Raw genomic sequence first — 22,811 nt, 5'->3', positions numbered from 1 at the left:
AGTTTTGGGTCTACTCTCTGCATATAAGTTTATTTACTTATTTATTATCAAAGCACTGTTCAACTCGGCTTAAAGTGGTGCAGGGGCTTGAACCTGGGCCTTTAGAGCCTCAGGCATGAGAGTCTCTTTGCATAACCATTATGCTATCTACCCCCAGCCCAGTAGTCCTTTTAGAAGACACCGGAGAACAGAGGCTCCGTTCCCCATCAGTGCCACCCACTCTCCTCTCTTCTGCAAATTAAGCAGGAGGCCAGACAGACCTCCTAAACCTGCCCTTAGGGCAAGAGCTGAGTTTGCTGGGAGGAGAGATCAGACCCGGTCTCCCGCCACCCGCGCTTCTCACTTCCTTAAACCAGCAGCATTCGCACGCCGCCCACCTTCCATCGGTCCTGCTCTCCCGCACCCCATCCCTGAAGGCCAGGTGGAGGGGGGCACCCACGAAAGCAGGATTCCGCCTGAGTCCCAAAGTCTGCGCGGTGACATGGACCCAGGGCACCTTCGGGAGACGTGACCTCGGCTCCACACCCGCCCGCCCAGGGGTGCTCCAGGGCCGGGAGCCGCCCCAGCGCCCCACCCTCCGGGCCGGCCCCGCCCTCTCACCGCCTCCCACACCTGACAGCAGCTGGGTCCAGCCGGGGCGCTGCGCCCACCAAGTCGGGTCCTCGCCAGGTGGGCCGCTGGGGAGAGGGAGGGGCAGACCTGGGGCGCGCGCCACTGGAGGGGCAGGGGGGCGACTCCGGCGGGACAGACAGACGTCCCGGGAAGGGGAGGGGCCTGGTGAGCAGGGGGAGGAGCCCTGGGAGAGGCGGCGCCGCGGGGAGGTTGGGGAGAGCGAGCCCCCCCCCCACCCTGAGACTGGGCGGCCCGAGACACAAAAGCTCCGGCGGGCAGTCCAGTGCTGGCGGCGGTGTCCGGCGGGGCAGGTGGGGGCGCCTCCCTGGGCCGCGGGGCCGTCGCCGCCTCCCTGGGCCCGCCCCGCAGCCCGCCCCGCAGCGCTCCGGCCGGGACCACCCCGCGATGCCGCGGCGGCCGCCGCCGGAGCGCTCAGCCGCCGGTGAGTTTCGCTTCGCGGGGCCGCCCTGCGTCCCCAGGTCGGCGATGTCTGTGTCCCGCACGGCTGCCGCACCGGAGCCAGGAAGCGGGAAAAGGTCAGGGCGCTGGGGGGGGGGGCTCGGGCGCGGCTGGGCTTTACGGGGAGGGGGGGGCTGCAGGCGCCCCCTGCGGGGGAGGCGGAGCGGGGTGCCCGGAGTTGCTCTGGGGCGCGGGAGCGAGTCCTCGGATGCCGCCTGCAGCTCCGGGCCGGGGACGTCGCCTCGTGCCTGCGCAGCGCGCCACCACTGACCCACCCTGCAAGCACCCCCGAGGGTCCCCTCGCTTGGACCCCAAGATTCAACACCTTTCCCCTACCCCCAGAAGTCGCCCAGGAGGCAACCCCCCTGGGGGTCCTCCGCGGAGCAGAGGGCGCATGGCGGGGCCAGATGTTGGGGGGCTTTTGTCAGACCCACGAGCCTGGAAGGGCAGCGGCGGGACAAAGCCGGCCCGACTTGCTGGAGGCCGGGGACCCCCGATGCCACCTGCCGCGTGTGTGTGCGTGTGGAGGGGGGCTGCGTGGCCGGGTTGGGGGGGTAAAACAGTCTCGAAATGAACGCTGGGGCGGGGGGCACAATGACAGTGACTTGGTGAGGTGGCGGACTGGGACCAGAGGCGAGGATGCTGGTGAAGGCAGCGATGGGCTGGATGTCTGGACCTGTGACCCGCAGCCCCGCATCCCCCCCCAAAGCGGGGCTGCCCAGTACAGTCGGCCGGTGCATGTCCCCCCCCCCCCCGCCCCTCATATTCCTGCCCGCCTTCCTGATTTCTTTCTGGGAGATGATTACAATTGGTAGCGGGAGGAGCACTTGGGGGCGGGGGAGACTGCAGAGGAGTGGGTGTGTGTGTGTGTTGGTTACTTATCCGAAGGAGACAATTAGGCATTACACCCCCCCACCTGCCGGCCTCTCCTTGGCTGGACAGCCCGCCTGCCCCTCCCGGGCCCGCGCCCCTCTCCGCTGCCGCCTCCGGGAGGATGCTTGGATTGCGCCCGGAGCTGTGCGCACCTAACCCCGGGGACTGGCCGCTCACTGCAGCCTGAACAAACCTCTGCTCGGTCGCGCTGCCTGCTTGTCAGCCCCTAGTTTGGGAGATTCGCCCCATTTCCACTTGATGTCACGGCGCAGAAGGGGCTGAAGGGGACCCGGCGACACTTTCAGGTACCCTCCCCCCCACACACACACCCTTTGGGTAGCCGCCGCCGCCACCCGGGTTTCCGGGGGGGGTGTCTCTGGGTTATTGGGTGTCTGCACCGGGCTGTCTGGGTGATTGTCTGCATGGCAGGCTCCCATTACTCTCTGGCGGGAGGGGGTACTGAAACCCCAGGTTCCAGAGCAAGAGATTGGGAATGACATTCAAGTTGCCTTCAGATGAAGTCTTTTTTTGGGGAGGGCGGGGGGGGGGGCGCAGGGTGCATTTGGGGGGTGTACATCCCACCTATCTTCTTTGGCTGGGGATTCTGATACAATCAATGCAGAGGCAGTTGTATCTGAAGGTATTTACACACACACACAGACACACACAGTGGGAGAGCAGTTTATTGCAATGCTGTCATTGTCAGGCTGATTATAAATTTGACCTGTGCTCACTTGGGACATTGATCAGAAGTGGTGACCTTTTTATGAGCTCCTATACTTCTCCACCTCTTCACTGGAATAGCTTTAGATATGGGGGGGGGCTGGGGAGGTGATGCCCCCAGTGGTTTGTTGGGTGTTGGAAGTAGGGCGAGTTGGGGGCTGGGGAGCAAGGAAAGGAAGAAAAATAGCTTTGGTTAAGTTTCTTCTTTTTTTTTTTTTAATAGCCAAGGACCATTAGACTCTCCTGTGTTTGATCTTTAGGTTGTTGGTTGTTTTCCCCAAACTCTGGCCTGCTCTGTTCTTTCCAAGGATAGTTCTGTTTTGCTTGCAACCTAACCGGATCTGGGGTGATCTTGCACAGAGGCAGTGGAGAGGTAACCTTCAGGCGGCTTGGGACACCTTGCCTTTGACATTGTGAGTGCTGTGGGTGTATAACTAGTAGCAGGGACTTGAGCTTTATCCTGGTGGGAGAAAAGACCACCTAGAGCCCCCTCATGCCTGTCAGCTACAGCCAGGGTCTCTGTCCCTCTCTCTCCCTCACTTCTCTGCCTTCCTCCAAACCCCTTTAAAAATTCAGTGCACACACACTTGAAAGATGTATCATTCATTCACCTCTGTCTCAAAAGGTGACTTTAATAATAATAATAATAATAAAGACCTAGGAGTGAGGCTTCCCTCCCTGTGCCACAGCTGAGCCTTCCAGACTTACACAGGAGATGCCAAGGCCAAGGAGTTCTCCAATTCCAGCAGTAACAAAGGCTCCTTGCTTTTTCAACACCCGATTTGTTATGGTGCTGATAGAGGTATTTTGACAAGTTGTTTTTATGTCAGCAGTAATACAGGGCGTGTGCTGGTGTTCTTGCAGGAGGGAAAGCCACGTGATGGGACAATAGGGAGTGTCATAATGCAATAGCAACAAAGGTATGGGCCTTTTTTTTATGAATAGAAAAAATCACTACCTGGCACCCCAAATTCCACATGGGGAAACAGCTGCCAGCACATGTGGATGCATATTTAAGACAGAGGTAGCGGTAGCTAGACACACACAGCGGACACACACTGTGCTTACAGATTGTTGTGAGGCAAACAAACAAACATAATAAAGTGTTGTACTGATGGTTTGTTTTCTTTTGCTTCACTTTTTATATCGTCTTTACATTTAATATTGGATAGAGACAGAAATCGAGAGGGAAGGAGGAGGGAGAGAGACAGAGAGACACCTGCAGCCCTGCTTCACCACTTGCGAAGCTTTCCCCCTGCAGGTGGGGGCCGGGGACTGAACTTGGGTCCTTGCCCGTTGTAATGTGTGTGTCTAACATGGTGTTCATTTGCCTTTGTCTGTCTTTATTCCTTTCTTTCTCTTTCTCTCCTCTTCCCCTCTCTTTTTTTGTTAAGGTGGAGACTCCCTACTTCCCCAGACACCTTGTCTTTAATTTTGGGCTGGAGGAGGCCTGGAGGTTATGAGAACAACCTTTGTCCCCAGTGTCGGAGACAATCTGCAGTGCTCACCAAATTCATTCAGCAAATGTTTATCAAGGACAACCTGGTAGATCACACGCTGCTCTGTGGTAGCAGCCAAGGGCTGGGGACTGGAGGGGAAAATAATTTCAAAACAGAGGCTTCATAGAGAAATGGAGAAATTAAGACCCAATTCCCATGAAGTTCCTTGGAAGCTAGGAGAGGGACAGAGATCTGTATTGGCATTGGACTTCTGGGAAGGGAGGATGTTCAGTCACTCAGCCTGGACTTGAATACCTCTTGCAGTGGTGAGCTCATTACTTTGTATTTGGCTGGGCCTGTTAGAAGGTGACTCTGTGCGTGTGCGTGTGCGTGTGCGTGTGTGTGTGTGTATGTGTCTTTTAAACTCTTCCTGCTGGGTGCCATTAAGATTATTCTGTCTCACCTTTGTGGGGAAGTAATTCCTCTCCTAATCCTTATTTCCTTGGTGTCCTTGGAACCTATTTACCCTGTTGCATCCTGTTCATTTCAATGTATTTCCTTCCCTGCTGTGCTTGAGTTTTGAAACAAAGTAGATATTTCTGTTGCCTGAGTTAGGAAGCAGGTGTGTGTGTGTGTAGGGCTCATGGAAGTTTCTCTTTCTTTTATAATTAATCAATTATTTTATTGTCACCAGGGTGATTGCTGGGGCTTGGTGCAGCACTATGGATCCATTGTTCCTGGCAGCCATTTTTTTCTGGTACTATTTTATTTGATAGGTCAGAGAGAAATTGAGAGGGGAAGGGAAGACAGGGAGAGAGAGAGAGAGAGACATCTGTAGCTCTGTTTCACTACTTATTTGTGAAGCTTTCTACCCTGGTAGGCAGGGGGACCAGGGACTTGAACCCAGGTCTTTGCACTTAGTAACAGGTGAGCTCAGCCGGATGTGGGATGTGTCTCCACCACTGGACTTACTGTTGATCTAAACTGTGATGTGTCTCAAGGAGATGGGGCAGCCTTCAGGAATGGTTCCAGTCCACTTATTCTTGTTCACGCTGCTTCTTTCTTTCTTTTTTTTTTTTTGGGGGGGGGAGGGGGTCCAGCAGGTGGGGACAGCTAGTTGTATTCACACAAGAGCTCAAATTGTTGGAGGCGTCACTGTCGTTGTCGATGGAGGTGGGTGGGCTTGTAAATTCACTGAGGCACTGGATTGGGACTGGAAACTCAAGAGGATCTTGTTCTGACGCTTCTGTGATTAATCTTGCTTCAGCTGAAACTAGTCATCTGACCCTGTTTAACTGCAGCCCGGTCTTTCATGAGCTGAGAAAGGGAGAATTGGAATAGGTGAGCTGTAGTGATGACAGGCCTCTACGGTGACAGTGGCTTCCTCCTGGACCTGGCTCAGTACTCTGTGGACACAGGGTGCTACACACATAGTGACTGAATGGATAAGTGACCCATAGCTTTAAAGATTTGCTCACATCCCAAGCTGTTATTTATCAGTATGGTTATTAATTTTTTGCTATTGCTATCACTAATATTTGTTTTGTAAAGATTTGTGTGTGTGTGTATGCTGAGTGGTGGTGCACCTGGTTAAGTGTGTGTATTACCATGCACAAGGACCCAGGTTCAAGCCCCCACTCCCCACTTGCAGGGGGGCAGCTTCACAAATGGTGGAGCAATGCTGCAGGTCTCTCTCTCTCTCTCTCTCTCTCCCTCTTTATCTTCCTTCACTCTCAATTTCTCTCTGTTCTGTCAAATTAAATACATAAAATGATTTTTTTTGTAAAGCAAATTAGTAGCTGGGAAGACAGCATAATGGTGATATGAAAGACCTTCATGCCTGAGGCTTCAGGTTCCCATATTCAATCTCCAGCACCACTTGTGAAGCAGAACTGACCAGTGCTCTCATGTTTCTCTTTCTGCATTTCTTATTAAAATAAGTAAAATACTTAAAAATCATAATTGTCTTTTTGTTGTTGTCGTTATAATAATAGTACTTTCTTGTTGGGGCCAGGCGGCGGCACACAAGTTGAGAACACGTATTATAGTGCGCAAGGACCCGGGTTGAAGACCCTGCCTACCCTGCTTGCAGGGGGTGTGGAGCTTCACATGCGGTATAGGAAGCACTCTGCAGGTGTCTGCATCTCCCCCTTCTTTCCTTCTTCCTCAATTCCTCTGTGTGTTCAAAATGAACTAGTGAATTAGAAAGATGTTAGCTTCTTGTCCTAGCACTGCTCAACTCCGGTGGTTGATGGTGCTGAGGGTCCAACCTGGTACCTCAGGTCGAGTCCCCAAACTCGACCTTTTATTTATTAAACCAGTCTTCTTTCCTCCCTGCCTGCCTTCTGTCCTTCTTTCCTTTTTTATGGGAGAGAGAGAGAAAGAGTGAGAGAGAGAGTGTAAGAGCTAGATCACTCTGGTGCATGTGATGCTGGGACTCAAACATGTCTTAGAGTCCACTGTTTCATCCACTGTGCCACCTCCCTACTATGAAAAAGTTTCTTATGTGGGCTAAGACAGCACAATGGTTATGCAAAGAGGCTCTCATGCCCAAGGCTCTGAAGTCCCAGGTTCAATCCCAAGCATTACTATAAGCCAGAGCTGATCAGTGCCCTAGTTAAAAAAAGAAAAGATTTCTTATACTTAGTAGGATGATTACCCTCTGATCATCACATACCATTAATAATTAATTTTCTCCCTTTTGGCCTGTTTTGAGGTGTTTACTCAGATGTGGTGGGCCAGGAGAGATTTCTGAGGCTGATTCTAGGAGGTTCTGTGCTTAGCATTATGTAACAAAGAGATGCGACTCACAGATCTCCTCTCCCTCACCATCTGCCTGGGTCTAGTACTGCTTGAGATAGAACAGCCGGAGAGGAGACCGGCTCTTCTGGAACCTGGGCTCGTCCGGGAGGAGGCCTCTCTCCATAGCTGATGTCTTAGGGCCACAGGTGAGGTTACCCTTGTTACTTGGATTGGAAAGAAGCAATGGATTTTTTTTTTCCAAGAGAAGAGAGATTTTTCCCTTAGAGTTCTAAAACCCTCTAAGCGTTCCAGAGCTTTCGGTTTTCCGTCAGCAACTATGTGAACTGGGAGAGTTTTCTTGCTAGACTTTGCCCGGAAGTATCCGGGTGCAGTGGAATGGGCTTTGCAGGAGGTTGAGGGTTAAACTGTTGGCCTGTAGAGAGCTTTCATGCGGGGAAGTGCTGGTCACTCAGAAATGTCTTTGCTCTTGGGGTGATCAGTGCATGATGGTATTGCTTTAGTAGAATTTTTTCTGTCTCTGAGGTTATCACTGTGGCTCTGTGCCAGCACTATGAATCCACTGTTCCTGGTGGCCATTTTTTTTCTTCTTTCTTTTTCCCTTCCTTTCTTCCTTCCTTCCTTTTTCTTTCTTTCTTTCTTTCTTTCTTTTTCTTTCTTTTTTATTGGATAAGACAGAGAGATATTGAAAGAGTATGGGGAGAGAAAGATAGACACCTACAGAGCTGCTTCACCATTTGTGAAGCAGATCCCCTGCAGGTGGGGAGCAGGGGCTCGAACCTGGGTCCCTGTGCTTCATACTATGTATGCTGAACCGGTATGCCACCACCTGGCTCCCACTTTTGTAGGATTTGATACGCACTTTTTGCAAAAAAGCATGGGGTTTAACACAATACTGTCATTTTGGAGAGGACTCGTAGTAGTACCAATCCTCATCCTGTGGAAGCCATCTTTACAAAGACACCTCTTTTGGGGCAAGGAAATAGCTCACAGAGTATGGCACCTGCCTTGCCATGAGCCTGGCCAGGCTCGAGCCTTGACACCACAGAGGGAGTGCTACCACAACATGAGGGGAGGTAGTGGTGGGAGACGATGGTGCTGTGGTGTCGGTGTCTCTTCCGGTCTCTTTCCCTCTTTAAAAGAGTGGGCCGAGAGCTGGGAGATCATGCATATGTGAGACCCCCACCTACCTCATAAGTAAGTAAATAAATGGATACATGAATAAATACACTTTTGCCTAGACAGTAGGGTGGCAAGTTGTTGGCCCATACTCACAGTGACTAGGGGACATTGCTGTTGATGGGAAACTTCAGAGCATCTGATCAGAAACCTCTGATCCAGCGTCTCTCAAATGATAAAATGCTGCTCCCCTGACGGCAGAAAGGGCCTACATTGGGTGAGAGTGTTTTGTAGACATATATCATGGGGAGATGAGAGACTCTACCCATGTGTCAATAGGACTGTATTTCCTTACCCCCTCCCTCCCCATGAAGAGATTTTTTAAAAAAATGCTATTCCAATAGCATTTCCTTTTTATTTTTCCATATTTTATATTAAATCACAAAATATTCTCACAAAATACTGCTCATTCTCTTGACCTTCAGTTGCTTCCTTTTGGGGTGGTGGTGGGGGGATGGATAGTCGTGTTCATAGTCTTTAAAGTTTTCCTGAACTTGACCCTAGAGGTCCTCTCCAACTGTGACTTTTAGTCTACCTGACCTTCGACTCCACATCAGTTGGAAATGGATAACTGAGTGTTCTCCCATGATGCTTTGCATCTTTGCCTCTTTCTTAGTTCTGGAATAGTCTGTGATCCACAGTGTCCTCTTTCTATAATGCTTTGTAAAGGTGCAAACCAGCTCTCACCTCTTCTAGAAAATTCTACTTTGGGGCCTGGGTGGTGGTGCACCTGGTTGAGTGCATATGTTACAATACATAAAGACCTGGGTTCAAGCCCTCAGTCTTCACCTGCAGGGGAAAGCTTCATGTGTGGTAAAGCAGTCTGCAAGTGTCTCTCTGTCTCTCTTCCTCTCTGTCTCCCTTTTTCCTCTTGATTTCTGGCTGTCTCTATCCAATAAATAAATAAATAAAGATAATAAAAAAGTTTGAAAAATGTACAAGAAAATTAAAAAAAAGAAGAGGAGGAAATTCTACTCCATTTCATTAACCCTTCACTCGTAAGTTGTCTGGCAAAATGCCTCGGCTTCTCATTTTGTTTAATTTTTCTTCCTTTGTCCTCATAGGATTGCACTCATTGTGGATTTTCTCACATGGTCAACTATGATTAAAATGTCTTTTTCAAAAAAAGAAAAGAAAGTAAAAAAAAAAGTCTTTCAACTTTAATTGCAAAGAACAGAAACCCACTTAGGCTAGTTCATATAAAGGGAGCTGGATTGATAAGAAGCCTCAGGATGTCTTGAGCCATATAGCCACACGTGGTAGAAATGAACCTAAGTTGGGGGTGAAAGTGTTTTCCAGACATCTGCCCCTGGAAGGTGTGAAATTGTACACGTGTAGCAACAACTGCCCTGTAGGCCATTAAGCACTACTCACATGTTTTTTTTTTTTTTTTTTTTTAAAGAATCAAAACAAAGCCATACATCACAAGACTCCCTCCCAGTGAAGGGGCCTGTTTTAGCTCTTGTTCAGCTGGGAGAGAGAACTTCAGGTACAGTTTCCTCAATGGACCCTTTAAGACCAGTGTCAGACCTTACGCACACTTGTATTGCTTCCCAGTATTGTGCAAGCAAGGGCGTAATCCTCCATCATTGATGAATTTCTGATAACAGACTTACTTTTGACCTACTGTGATGAAGGCATACTCGATGCTTTGCACCTGTAACTTAGACGGTGTTAAGAAGAGAGCACCTTTTTCTTTTTTTCTTTTCTTTTTTTGCCTCCAGGCTTATTGCTGGAGCTCGGTGCCAGCACTATGAATCCACTGCTCCTGGAGGCTATCCCCCCCCTTTTTTTTTTTGCCCTTGTCAACATTGAATAGAACAGAGAGAAATGGAGAGGAGGGGAAGACTGAGGGGGAGAGAAAGACACCTGCAGACATGCTTCACTACTTGTGAAGCAAACCCCCCCCCCTACAGGTGGGAAGCCTGGGGCTCAAACCGGGATCCTTGCACAGGTCCTTGCGCTTCGCACCATGTATGCTTAACCTGCTGCACCACCGTTCTGCCCTGCATCTAATTTTTCTGAGTTTCCCTGACTTTCATTAATAATGATAAGTGCTGAATCCAATTAGAGTTGGAGGACTGCAGTGTACACAGTAAAGGTTGGGAGGTGAGTGTCCTCAGTCATTCTAAGAAAACAAATGGTGGGGGCGGGTGGTGGTGCAATTGGTTGAGTGCACATGTTACAATGTGCAAGGACCCAGGTTCAAGCCCCTAGTCTCCACCACGTGGGAAAGTTTCACAAGTGGTGAAGCAGTGCTGCAAGGTGTCTCTCTGTCTCTTACCCTTTCTATCCCTCCCTTCTCTCTCGATTTCTGACAGTCTCTATCCTATAAATAAATAAAGATTAAAAAACATTAAAAAAAGTATACCAAAAAATGGTTATTGCGGGTCTGTTTTCAGCTTTGGTTTACATGCTTCCAAAACAACGGAACAAAACACAAAACCTCCGTGGTCACATACAGCAGGCAGTGTTCTAAGTGTACACATCATCAGGCCAACCCAGTGATTTCCCACAGTTGGTGACCACAACTACCTCCATAATTAGCTTGTGGCCAGGGTGATGTTGTGATGGACATCTGGTCTACCTCGCCTCTCAATGTTAAAATTCTCATGTGATAGAAACTCTTCTTCGGGGGGCCAGGTGGTTGAGCACCTGGATCAGCACACACATTACAGTGCATAAGGATCTGGGTTCAAGCCCCTGGTCCATGCCTGCAGGGGGAAAATTCCACGAGTGATGAAGCAGGGCTGCAAGTGTCTCTCTGTCTCCTTTCCCTCACTGTCCCTGCCCTCCTCTCTCAGTTTCTCTCTGACTCTGTCCTATAATAAATAAAGTAGGGATTTAAAAAATAAAAAAGGAAACTCTTCTTCAACATGCTGGAACACTTGATCATCATGGAAAATGTTATTGTGAGAGAGGAGATGTGCTAGGTGCTTGGAAAAAATGACCAAGAATCCATTAACACTAAAATAATGTTCTCAGTGTGGGGGGTAGTGAGTTGAGTTGAGACAAACATCTCAAAAGCAAAGCAGTTCGTGTGATACCTTTTGGCAGTTGTCTTGCTCTGAGGGTAGATTTGCAAATGGCCTCCTTGCAGGCTAATTAGAGACTGAGTGTGGTTGGAGAGCCGGTGGGTAGAGTGTGGCTGGAGAGCAGGTGGGTAGGTTGTTGTACTTGTTTTAGAGAATGTGCCCCTTTGTAGCAGGAGACTTGAGAATGGCTGCCATTTTAAGTGAGTAGTAGCTAATTCATCTATGCAAATAGAAAACCACCCTGAACTGGCCTCCCATCCACTTCTGCCTCATTGCATCAATCGTCAATACTTAAGAGACTTGGGCTAGGAATTCAAATCTGTTCACCTATGCTTATTGGTAAAATGACATCGGAACACTTGAGCACCAATACCCGACACCCAGGTATGTCTCCAAGTAAAATTTCTACCTGGTCATGCGTAGCTCAATGAACTTAACTCATACTTTCTGCTAGTTTTTTTTTTTCTTTTTTCTTTTTCTCCACCGGGGTTATTGCTAGGCTTTGGTGCCAGCACTACATATCAACTCTTGGTGGCCATTTTTTTCCCTCTCCTTTCTATTTTATTTGATAGGACAGAGAAATTGAGAGAAGAGGGGGAAAGACCTGCAGACCTGTTTCACTGTTTATAAAGCTTTACCTCTACAGGTGGGGAACCAGGGCTTCAACCTGGGTCCTTGCACGTGGTAATATGTATGCTCAACCCTGTACAAGCAAATAAACAGTCAAACTTGGAAATTTTGAAACAAATGGGGTTGTGTTCAAATGCGGCTTGAGTTCTTCTAGAATGACCTTGGGGGAATCAGGTCCAGCTAGCTTTGGTTTCTGTATTGTATTTATTTATTTATTGGACAGAGACAGGCAGGAATTGAGAGGGAAGGGGAAGATAGGGAGAGAGACAGACACTTGCAGCACTGCTTCACTACTCGCAAAGCTTTCCCCCTGCCAGTAGGGACTGGGGGCTTGAACCCGGGTCCTTGCGCTCTATAACATTTTTGCGCTCAACCAGGTGTGCCACCACCCAGCCCCCTAGCATTGGTTTCTTTGCCTGAACTGCGGTGGAAAAAAGTGAGAGTGAGATCATTTATACAGTGAGCGGTGAGTTGCCCTGTACCTTGTACATGCTACTAAAAGACAGCCATTATTATCACTGTTATTATACTGCCATCATCACCATGGTTTTTATGGAGCATTATTTAACTCTGGCTTTTGGTGGTGCTGCGGATTGAACTTGGGACCTTGGAGCCTTAGGCATTCAAGTCTTTTTGCATAAGCATTCTGCTATCTGTCATTTTCTGGCTCTGTTGTAACCCTGGCAACTGGCAGCTTGTCTGACACTTCGTGGGGGCTCAGTAACATTGAATGAATCTGTAGAGATCTTGTTTGTTAATGAAGATACCAGCAGACTAGGAATGGAGACTTGAATTAACCAGATTGGAGCTACTATTAATATGTTTTATTTTCTTATCCACCAGTCAGGGTGATGGGTTCTGATAATCTCCCCTTGAATAGTCTCTGGTCTAAACAGAAAAACTCTTAAATTAGCCTGGGAGTTAAGGACAGCCAAGTAACTATAGCCCTTGGCATTTATATGAGAATTCCTTTTGTATTATTGTCATTGGAAAGACTTTGTGAAGCTCTGCTTCAATGGCTTCTGAAAGGAGTTCTCAAAGAGCCCGGGAACTGCAAAGATTCTTAAAGGATACCCTCCTCTTCAGCAAGGCAGAGCTCAGCCTGTAGTGTAGACCCCCACCTCCCACCCCTTTCCCTAGGGGCTGCCTTCTTGGGTTTAGGGTGACCCACTGATTCAGTTTCTTCAGGATGAGGTGGATGCCTGGGTGAAAAAGCTCTCCCTTGCAAAATTAGAGTGGTCCCCGGAAGCCTGCTTGGGGGGTGGGATGTCCCCTTCTGGCTCTGTGATGGTTCTGCAGCCAGAAGTGGGCTGTGTGGGCAGAGAGAGAGGAAGCAGGGAGGACCAGACTGGTATGGTGGGGAGTGTGTGACTACTTTACCTGTAACTCTGCTGTCCAAGGCAGTCTTTGTCTTGCTGTTGTTCTCAAGGAGAGAGCTCTTCAGTGAAGGCGAGGACACTGGGCCACACATACAGCACGTGTGTGCCGTCACTGACAGCTTCCGAAGCTTTGCTTTAAACAAGGGTGCTTGCTGTGCCTGCTAACTGGCCGCATAGGACTTGGTCCATAGCAGCCACGCAACAGATCGTTGCTGAGGAAGTGGCGCAGTCATCAATGTCATCGATTCTCTAAATTTCATTTTTCTTTTTCTTGGCTAGAGACAGAGAAATCAGGAAGGGAAGGGGAGATAGGGAGAGATACCTGCTGTTGTTAAAATTCGGAATCTCTTGCTGGCCGGGCTAGCTTCACGGGCGGGTAACAGAGACACGGAGACAACGGCTGGGCAGGGAAGCTGTATTTCTTTATTCAGGAACAACGATTCATAAACTAAGACAAACTAATCACCAAACAGAACTCTGCTGTCTCTTTGTGGCGGCACAAGCACTCTCTTTTACTCTGGAACTTAGGAACTCTGACACTCAAGAACCCTGTAACTCTGTCACTCTGGAACTCTGGCGGGTTTCCTAGGGGCGGGGCCAAGCGGGCCTGCAAAATTAACAGGACTGATCTAATTCTCTTGGCGGGGGAGAACTAGAACCCAATGTAAAGCGTACAACAACCTGCAGTGCTGTTTCACTGCTTGTGGGGACTGGGAGCTTGAACCTGGGTCCTTGGCACATGGTAACATGTGCACTTAACCAGGTGTGCAACTGCCAGGACCCTGGTCAATCTAATCTTGAGAAATAAAGTTTGACAGCTGGGTTGCCATACTGGCTAGGTTGCTGAGGATTTGGGGTCTGGTTCTCTTTGGGAAAATGCATGACATAGATTATTCTGGGTCCTTGTGAAGCTGTTAAGTAGTGTATACACATATGAACTTATTCTAGGGAGCTGGGGTGGTGAAATACCCAGTAGATGCATATATTACCATGCTCAAGGATTTGGGTTCAAGCCCTTGATCCCCATCTGCAGGGGAGAGGTTCACTAGCAATGGAGCAGTGCTATCTTCCCTTCTCTTTGCCTCTGCCTATCTCTCTGTCACTTGGCTCTACCAAAAAAAAAAAAAATCCATTAAGTGTTGGAGTCATGCAGACATTGAGCCCCAGAGACAATCCTGGTAGCAATTGAACAAAAAACATGAACTGAATCTCTTGACTAGTTTTTGTCTTCTTCGTGGACTGTAGGCAGGTGGCTTTCCTTGCCTTTGGCCTGTAGTTCACATGCTTCTGGAATACACCATGTGTCGGTGTGGCTGTGTTGGGGGCTCCTACATAGTGTGCCCGCATTCTTCCTGAGTCTGTTCATACCCAGTAGAGCTGGGAAGGGAACAGGCCTGACTGCACACTCTGAGTGGGGCCCCAGCTCCAGTTCCCCAACCTTCCCTTTCTCTGAGTCCCCAAGGGGCCCCCCTCCCCCCTTTAGGAGGTGTGCGGTGTTGATGGCAGCTGATATGCTCTTTGGGTAAGCCGTAGGTTTTTCTTGTCTTTAACTGATGCCTCCGCTGATAACCTTCTCTGTGTGTTCTTTTTCTTCTTGGGAAGTGTAACTATTTATCTAGGGATGTTAAGTTGGTGCAGGTTGGACCTGCAGAAGCTGCCAGAAGTAGTAATTAGTCTGCTGGTTGCCCGTCTGTAAATCCCATCTCACAGCACCTGAAGGCCACTGCCAGACACCACGTCACCCTCTGAGTCAGATTCCCAGGGAATCATGATGTATGTATGCCGAGGCCTCTTTGTCTCTTCTGCTTCTGATAAGCCAGATTCCTCCATGGCTCTTATTTCACCTGCGAAACAGCCCAGAGCTTGTCTGTGGGAGGGGGAATCTTTCAGACAGATGATTCATTTGATAAGTTACCATGATCTCTATACATAAAATAGTATAGGCTGTACATTGAAGTGTCGGGTTAAAGCCCCAATGCTTCTTTGCACTATCTAGTTGTTATTATTATTATCATTTTTTAAATTTATGGAGCAAGGACCTTGTACCTACAGGATTTCCTGGCTCCTGTGCTGACTTGTCATTTAGAGAGACATACAAAAAGGAAGACAGAGATGGGGAGACACTGGAGCGTCACCTAGTTCCGTCGCATTCCCATGTGGTACCAGGGTGTGAACCTGGACTGGGTGCATAGCAAGGCATGCACCCTACCCAGTGAGCTGTCTCTTGGTCCCAGGTTACAGTGTCTTTTGACGGTCAAGTTACAAGTCTAAAAATTTAATCATTTGTGTACTTTGGGTGTATAACAAACACACGAGGGGCTGGGTTTTGGCACACACAGCAGAGAGCATATGTTACCATTTTCCAGGACCAAGGGTCAAGGGCCCAGTCCTCATCTGCCCTGGGGGAAGCTTCATGAGTGGTGGAACAGTGCTGCAGATGCCTCTCCCTGCCCTGGCCCCACTTCTCTTTCTTCTTTATTTCTTTCTCTATTAGAAGAGGAAAAACAAAAAAGGCTACTGAAATTGTTGGTTTGCTATGGTCATCAAGCCCCAGCGACAACTCTAGTGGCAGTAAACAAACACACAAACAAATAAGCTATTTGAGAATTACATCTCATGACAGATTTGAGTCCTTACAAGAAGTTTGTTCATTTGCAACAACAACAGATGTTTTCAGATGGCATCGAAGTAAAGGATTCTGGGGAATAAGGGCAGGGGCTTCCAGGTCCAGGCTCATGATGATGGAGGAGGACCTAGACTAGGGGTGAGAATGCTTTGCAGAAAACAGAATTTTTACACATGTACCAACCACTATATTTACTGTAATTTACTGTATTTACCAACAACTATAAACCATTAATCCCCCCAATTAAAAAAATGTTTTCGCTGGGGCATTATAAAGAGCAAGTCAGATGCCACCCCAGACTCCCCCTGCCTGGGGAGATGCAGCCTCACCTTTGCAAGCTCTTTGAAAACACATTCTCTTAGGGTCAAGTCCATCCTGCAGTAGAAATTGGCAAGGAGACAGTGACCCGGTGATGGGGACTTCCTTGACTTCTGAGGGCAGTGGTGACCAATTTTGACATCCAAACATGATTCAGCCTCCTCCTGTGAATGGGCACCTCTACTTTTTATTTGCTTGCCTTTTATTTACTTAACATTGTTTTTCCCCCCATTTTTTCTTTATTGGAGGGCAGTGGTGACCAATTTTGATGTCCAAACACGATTCAGCCTCCTCCTGCGAATAGATACCTCTACTTTTTATTTGCTTGCCTTTTATTTACTTAAAATAGTTTTTACCCCATTTTTTCTTTATTGGGGGGGATTAATGGTTTATAGTCAACAATAAAATACAGTAAAAATAAAATAAAATACAGTGTTTTGTACAAGTATAATATTTCTCAATTTCCCACTTAACAATTCAAGCCCCCCTTGGTCCCCTGCCATCATGCTCCAGGACCTGAACCCCCTCCACCCCAGAGTGCTTTACTTTGATGCAGTACACCAGACCCAGTCCAAGTTCTGCTTTGTATTTTCTTATTTTTCAACAACTTCTTCTTTTTTTTTTATTTTTGAAAATATCTTATTTATTTATTTCCCCTTTTACCCTTATTGTTTTTTATTGTTATTGTAGTTATTGTGTTGTTTTAGAATATCTATCTATCTATTTATTTATTTATTTACTTTTGTTGCCCTTGTTGTTTTATTGTCATCGTTGTTAGATACGACAGAGAGAACTAAAGAGAGGGAAGACAGAGATGGGGGAGACAAAGACAGTCATCTGCAGACCTGCTTCACCACCTGTGAAGTGACTCCCCTGCAGGTGGGGAGCCGGGATCCTTACACCGGTCCTTGTGTTTTGTGCCACCTGCACTTAACCTGCTGTGCTACTGCCCGACTCCCATTGTTGTTACTGATATCATCGTTGTTAGATAGGACAGAGAGAAATGGAGAGAGGAGAGGCAGACCTGCTTCATCGCCTGTGAAGCGATGTCCCTGCAGGTGGGGAGTCAGGGCTCGAACTGGGATCCTTATGTGGGTCCTTGCGCTTCGCGCCACGTGTGCTTAACCTGCTGCACTACCTCCCAAATCCTTCTTCTCCTTCTCCTTCTCCTTCTCCTCCTCCTTCTCCTTCTTCTTCCTCTTCTTCTTATCATTATTATTAGTGATTTAATAATGATGGACAAGATTGAGGGATAAGAGGGGTACAATTCATACAATTCCCACCACCAGTGTGCGTATCTCATCCTCTCCATTGCAAGGTTCTCTGTTCTTTATCCCAAAGATGTATAGACCAGAGATCTTTATGGGGTGCAGAAGGTAGGAGTTCTGGCTTCTATAACTGCTTCTCAGCTGAACATGGGTGTTGACAGGCCTATCCATACCTCCAGCCTGTTTCTGTCTTTCCTTAGTGGGGCAGGGCTCTGGAGAGGTGAGGTTCCAGGGTATACTGGTGAAGTCATCTGCCCAGGGAGGTCAGGTTGGCCTCATGGTGACATCTGCAACTTGGTGGCTGAAAAGGCATTAAAATATAAAGTAGAAAACACAAGTAGAACCTGAAATGTAATTGGCATATCGCACCAAAGTAAAAGACTCTGGGATGGGTGGGTGGGGAGAATACAGGTCCATAAAGGATGATAAATGACATAGTGGGGGTTGTATTGTTAAATGGGAAACTGGGGAATGTTATGCATGTACAAACTATTGTATTTACTGTTGAATGTAAAACATTAATTCCCCAATAAAAAATATATAAAGTAGAGAAAATTTTGCAAGGCAGCCCCACTAGCTCCTCTTACTGCCTTCCATTAAGCAAATATGGTTTCTTTTAGGCAAACTTTCTGGGAAAAATCAGCAAATATGGTTTCTTTTAGGTAAACGCCCTGGGAGAGGATCGTTCACCAGGGATCTGTCGAGGGATTCTGGACTCACTTTCTCATCTCCCCTTCGAGATCATGCCTTGGAAAGCAACACATTTCTTTCCTCTTATAAGGCTTTTTAGTGCTTGGTGACCTGGTGTCATTTGATATAATCTGTAGTACTTAACAGCTAAACAAGCTTTGTTTGCCCAAAGCTGATTGCAGTGCAGGGAGAATAACAAAAATCAGAGTCAGCAGTTGGAGGAAGGAAGAGTGAGCAGAGGATGATGGGGGTAAATGGTTGTAGAGGAATATGATGTTTCATTTCCCTTTTACAAATACATATATGGGCCTCTCCGCCGCGTCCTTCGCCCGCCTGGTTCACCTTGCTGTGCCCGGGACCCCCGCCACCCTTCCCGGAGCCCCTGGCCCGCCTGGCCCTGGCCATGGAGCTGAGCCAGCGTGTTTCCCACTTGGGAGGCACCGTCTCGGGATTCAGTGTGGAGCAAGTGCACAGCTTCACACCCTGGATCCAGGCCCACAGGGTTTGGGAGGACATCTTGGCTGCCTCCCCCATGGACTTGAACTTACCCCTGGATGAGACTTGGCCCAGAGGCTGCTACCAGGCTGAACCTCATGTCCCCGCGTTCTCTCTGGACTCTGCTGGGTCTTCCCGTTCCTCTCAGGGCTGTGGAGGGATGGTTTCCCTCTGTGTGTTCGCCAAAAAGAAATCTTTTCAAATGTTTTTCACATTAAAGTTGTTTTCATGTAAAAAATACACACACACACACACACACACACACACACACACACACACGCAATCTATGAGGAGGGGACCAGAGCATCACTTCAACACATATAATACTTGGCATTGAACTCAAACCTCCTGTCTAATGTTCTAGCCACTGTGCCACCTCTGTTTATTTATTTACCAAGATTTACCAATTTATTTTTAGAGACAGAGAGTCATAAGAGGAGGGTGAGGAAGAAGCAGTGCATCGCTCAGCTCTGGCGTAAGGTAGTGTAGGGGATTGAACCTGGGTCCTTGGGTATGTGTGCTGGAACTCTTAACAGGCTCAGCTTTCTCCTTGGGGGGTCCTAAAATTCAAATTTCACTTCAAAACCAAGAGGAAGTATTGTTTACGTGGTGGGAGTGCCTCTGCCCAGTTCACAGCATCTTGCCCAAAGCAAATTGAAGTTGCTCTGAATAATGTTCTGTGAGATGACACGGGAGTTTAGCGGATGGTCTCCTTCCCAAAATATGTAGGATTTTATGGCAGTGTTTTACTTTATTTGCCGGGGAGGCAGCGGCAGGAATAACTAGTGTGCAAAGACAATCATGGCTGTCATAGTAGATATATGGGTGACGTGGAAAGGAAGAGAAGATAGCACCTATTAAAAAAAAAAGAGGCCAAATGTATACAAATATAGACAGATGACTGCAGAAATAATAGTTAACTCATATCTACAACCTTGGGAGAACTGCTGTAGCTTCCAGTGGAGGGACTGGGGATCCAGGACCCTGGTGGTGGGAATGGTGTGGAATTATACCTCTGTTATCTTATAATTTTGTAAATCAATATTAAATCACTAATAAAAAAAATAAAGACAGTCGTGGCTTTCTATGACCCAGGTGCTAAATGCTTCCCACACTTTGTCTGAGAGACAGTCAAGCCTAGCAAACCAGGTGGCTTCTCTGAGGAAACATACAAGGGTCACCTCTTTTTATTTAATATTTATTTATTTAACCCCTTTTGTTGCCCCTTGTTTTATTGTTGTTGTAGTTATCATTGTTGTTACTGATGTTGTCGTTGTTGGATAGGACAGAGAGAAATGGAGAGAGGAGAGGAAGACAGAGAGGGGGTGAGAAAGATAGACACCTGCTGACCTGCTTCACCACCTGTGAAGAGACTCCCCTGCAAGTGGGGAGCCGGGGGCACGAACTGGGATCCTTACGCGGGTCCTTGTGCTTTGTGCCATGTGCGCCTAACCTGCTGCACTACCGCCCAACTCCCGCAAGGACCACCTCTTAACGCCAGCCTGGGAGCCACATTCTCATCTGGAATTAGCGGTGGAACCAAGCAAAAGCTGTTCAAAAGAAAAACAAACAAAAAACACCCCGCCTGGTCCTTGTGTTCTGTAATTTAGGAGTGGACCTGCTTCCTGCATTGTCCTGTCCTTGGGAACAGAGACGAACTGTTTAGATCAGCCGTGTGCCTGAATGATTCTGAGGCGGTGGCACCTGAGGAAATGGTGACAGTTCTTGTGGGAAACGTGCAGTGAAATTTCCAGCTATTACCTGAGCTTTGTCCTGTGCTAACAAGTTTCTCTCAGGTCTGGTGGGTGTGAATTGTTTCTCCAAGGGCCACTGTCTCACACAGTGCAGCTGGGAGCATTAGGCTTTTCATGATTGCACAACTCAAAATACGTCTGATTAAAAAACTGTTTAAAAAAGCGTTGTTTTTTCTTTAATGCCCATCTTTCCCTGGCTATTGTTTGTCCCTTGTGCCAGAAAGTGGAATAAATCACATCCTTTTATTTTTCCATTGCAATGTTTGTGTATCACCTTTTCCTGCAGCACCTCATCTCCTTGCCTTTCCCCTCTTTCCTCATAATACAGAAAAGCTGTGAGTGTTTCTCTCACAAGACTTCCTTTAGGCTGAAAAATTTGCCCTTGCTTTTCTTTTCTTTTTTTTTTTTCCCTTCTCCTAGGCTGAATAGATTTTTCCTTCTTTGTCTTCTTTTTTGCAACTTAAAAGACTTATTTATTTATTAATACCAGAGAGTGGGAGAGGGAGAGAGAGAACCAGAGTGTTGCTGGGGATCAAACTTGGGACCATACGCTGTTAAGTGCTCACCACTGCACCACCTCCCAGGCTGCACTTCAAATTCTTTTATTTACCAGCTATCAGCACTAACAAAGCAAATACCACTGTCTTCTAGCTCAGTTCTTCCTGCTGACCTTTCTTCTTTCTTCGTGCACTCAGGACCTCCTACATGTGAAGTGTGCACTCTCTCACTGAGCTACATCCCTGCCCCCCCACCCCCAGTCCTACTGAACCTCTGTGGCTATTCCCTGCTCCACAGTGAATTCTTTGACTAGTACCCCTGCCATGTTTAGCAGTTTGGATGAATGTAAAAAGGAATCAAGTATTTGAATGAATGAATGGGAATGAACAAGCCAATGAATGGACAAACTGTCAGTGTGTGTCATGGTTGGACTGATGGAAAATGGTGGTGGACCTAAGCATGGTCATTGTGGTAGCTGGCTGGAAATGTACCCACATTTCAGTATTAGTGCCATTTGGGGTCAGAGAAGTATTTGCTGTGGGATATTTAGTACCATCTTTGGACTCCAGCTGTTAGGTAATAATTGTCCAGTTGTGACCATGAAAGATGTCTTCAGACCTTATCACACATCTTCTCGGAATCCAGATCACCCTTGGTGGACCACCTTTGCTGGATTGTATTCTGTGTCTGGGTGGGACCAAAGGACTGGTTCTTACCAACAGGATATGTGTAGAAACAAGAGGCAGTTGGGCTGAGGAGACAGCATAATGGTTATGCAGAAGACTTTCATGGCTAGGGCCCTGAGATCCCCAGTTTGATACCTACCATAAGCCAGAGCTGAGCAGTGCTTCGATCTTTCTTTCTATTGAGAAAGAGAGAGAGGAAGGAAGGGAGAGACAGTTGATGTGTGAGGTCTTTTCCACACTCTTTCTTGTCTCTAGCCATGTTCAGGGATACAGGGGAGAAGTCCAGAACCCTAGGGGAAATGGAGCCACAAGATGGAAGGAGCCTGGGTTCTGAATGACGGTGTGGAACAGACCCTCCCTGACCAAGGTACATTGGCATGCACTGTGGAGAAGAGAGCCAGCCGTCACTGCATTAGGCCAATGAGACATGGGAGTATTTTTTTTTTTTTTTGGCAGCCTGCCCTGTCTGACCTTCCCTAACTCCTGAGATGAAGAGATGTGGTTGCAGCAGACATGCCAGTCTGCCAGGTGGAGGGTAAGCGCACATCCCAACCATAGAAAGGAGACACGTTTTTGGCTTGTTGGTTCTTGTGTAGTGGCATCAGTCTCACTGCTGTACTTCTGCCTTCTGTATTTCATCAGAAAATAAGAGGATGGTAAATGCAAATTTGTCCTTCCTACCACTCTCATAATTCTGACTGGTGAATAATGATTAGCTTTGGGCTGTAAATAATTTTTGCAAGAAAGGAATGCAACACCACCGTGTCCTAGTGGTTGTCATGGCCCTGTGTGTGCCTGTGTGTCTGCGGCACCAGTTCAAGTTGAGGTACTTCTGACAATTCATGTCTGATGTGTTTTAACATTGAGGGGGGTAGAGACAGATGTGAACACCCTGCAGTCACAGCTCTGCCCCACACCATTAATACACAAATCACTCTATGATGGGTCCCGTCACAGGCCGGCTTTCAGTTGGCCTCCTATGTGCTGACTCTTGCCAAATGCTGAGGATTAGTGTCTTTTTTGCTTTTGTTTTCAGTCTCGACCTGAAAGCTTGCTTATCAGACTGAATGTGGTGCGTGGTTGGAGACTGCTTTTGCAGCCATTAACTATACTCACGTTGTGTTTACACAGAACCACGGATCCAAATGCATAAGTCAAAAGGTTTCGCTTGGTACCCATCTGGCTGACAAGAGCTGGGTTGTTTGTAGGAGACAACGGCTGTTTGTGGGTGAGCCCTTGGGTGGCTGAAGGCTCTGTGTTTGATTCAGTGATCTTGATGGCTGCTCCCTTTGCACAACTTTTGGTCCATTGTGTGGAGAATCATCCACAGTGAATTCTACCCTACCTGTCAGCCTGTCCAAAGAGGGATTGGTATTATTCATGTCTG

General features: G+C 47.7%; 1 protein-coding gene across 4 annotated transcripts in view; it reads left to right on the top strand.

Annotated features, from left to right (window-relative positions):
• The first annotated feature begins 622 nt into the window (after nucleotides 1–622).
• The window catches only part of RNF152 (ring finger protein 152), a 393,455-nt gene continuing 371,266 nt past the window's right edge, over nucleotides 623–22,811 (top strand). For 2 of the 4 annotated variants that reach the window (XR_009545096.1, XM_060173966.1), the window contains exon 1: nucleotides 727–1,054. The gene's annotated coding sequence lies outside the window, so the exon portion shown is untranslated. Of the gene's footprint in view, nucleotides 670–726; nucleotides 1,149–22,811 lie in introns of those variants that run through there. The other 2 variants (XM_060173969.1, XM_060173967.1) reach the window with 2 other exon arrangements.

The sequence above is a fragment of the Erinaceus europaeus genome, chromosome 15, assembly GCF_950295315.1.
Source record: "Erinaceus europaeus chromosome 15, mEriEur2.1, whole genome shotgun sequence".
In the NCBI taxonomy this organism is placed as follows: Eukaryota; Metazoa; Chordata; class Mammalia; order Eulipotyphla; family Erinaceidae; genus Erinaceus; species Erinaceus europaeus.
The sequence above is the reverse complement of the archived record's forward strand: the minus strand, read 5'-3'. Positions and strand labels throughout refer to the sequence as shown.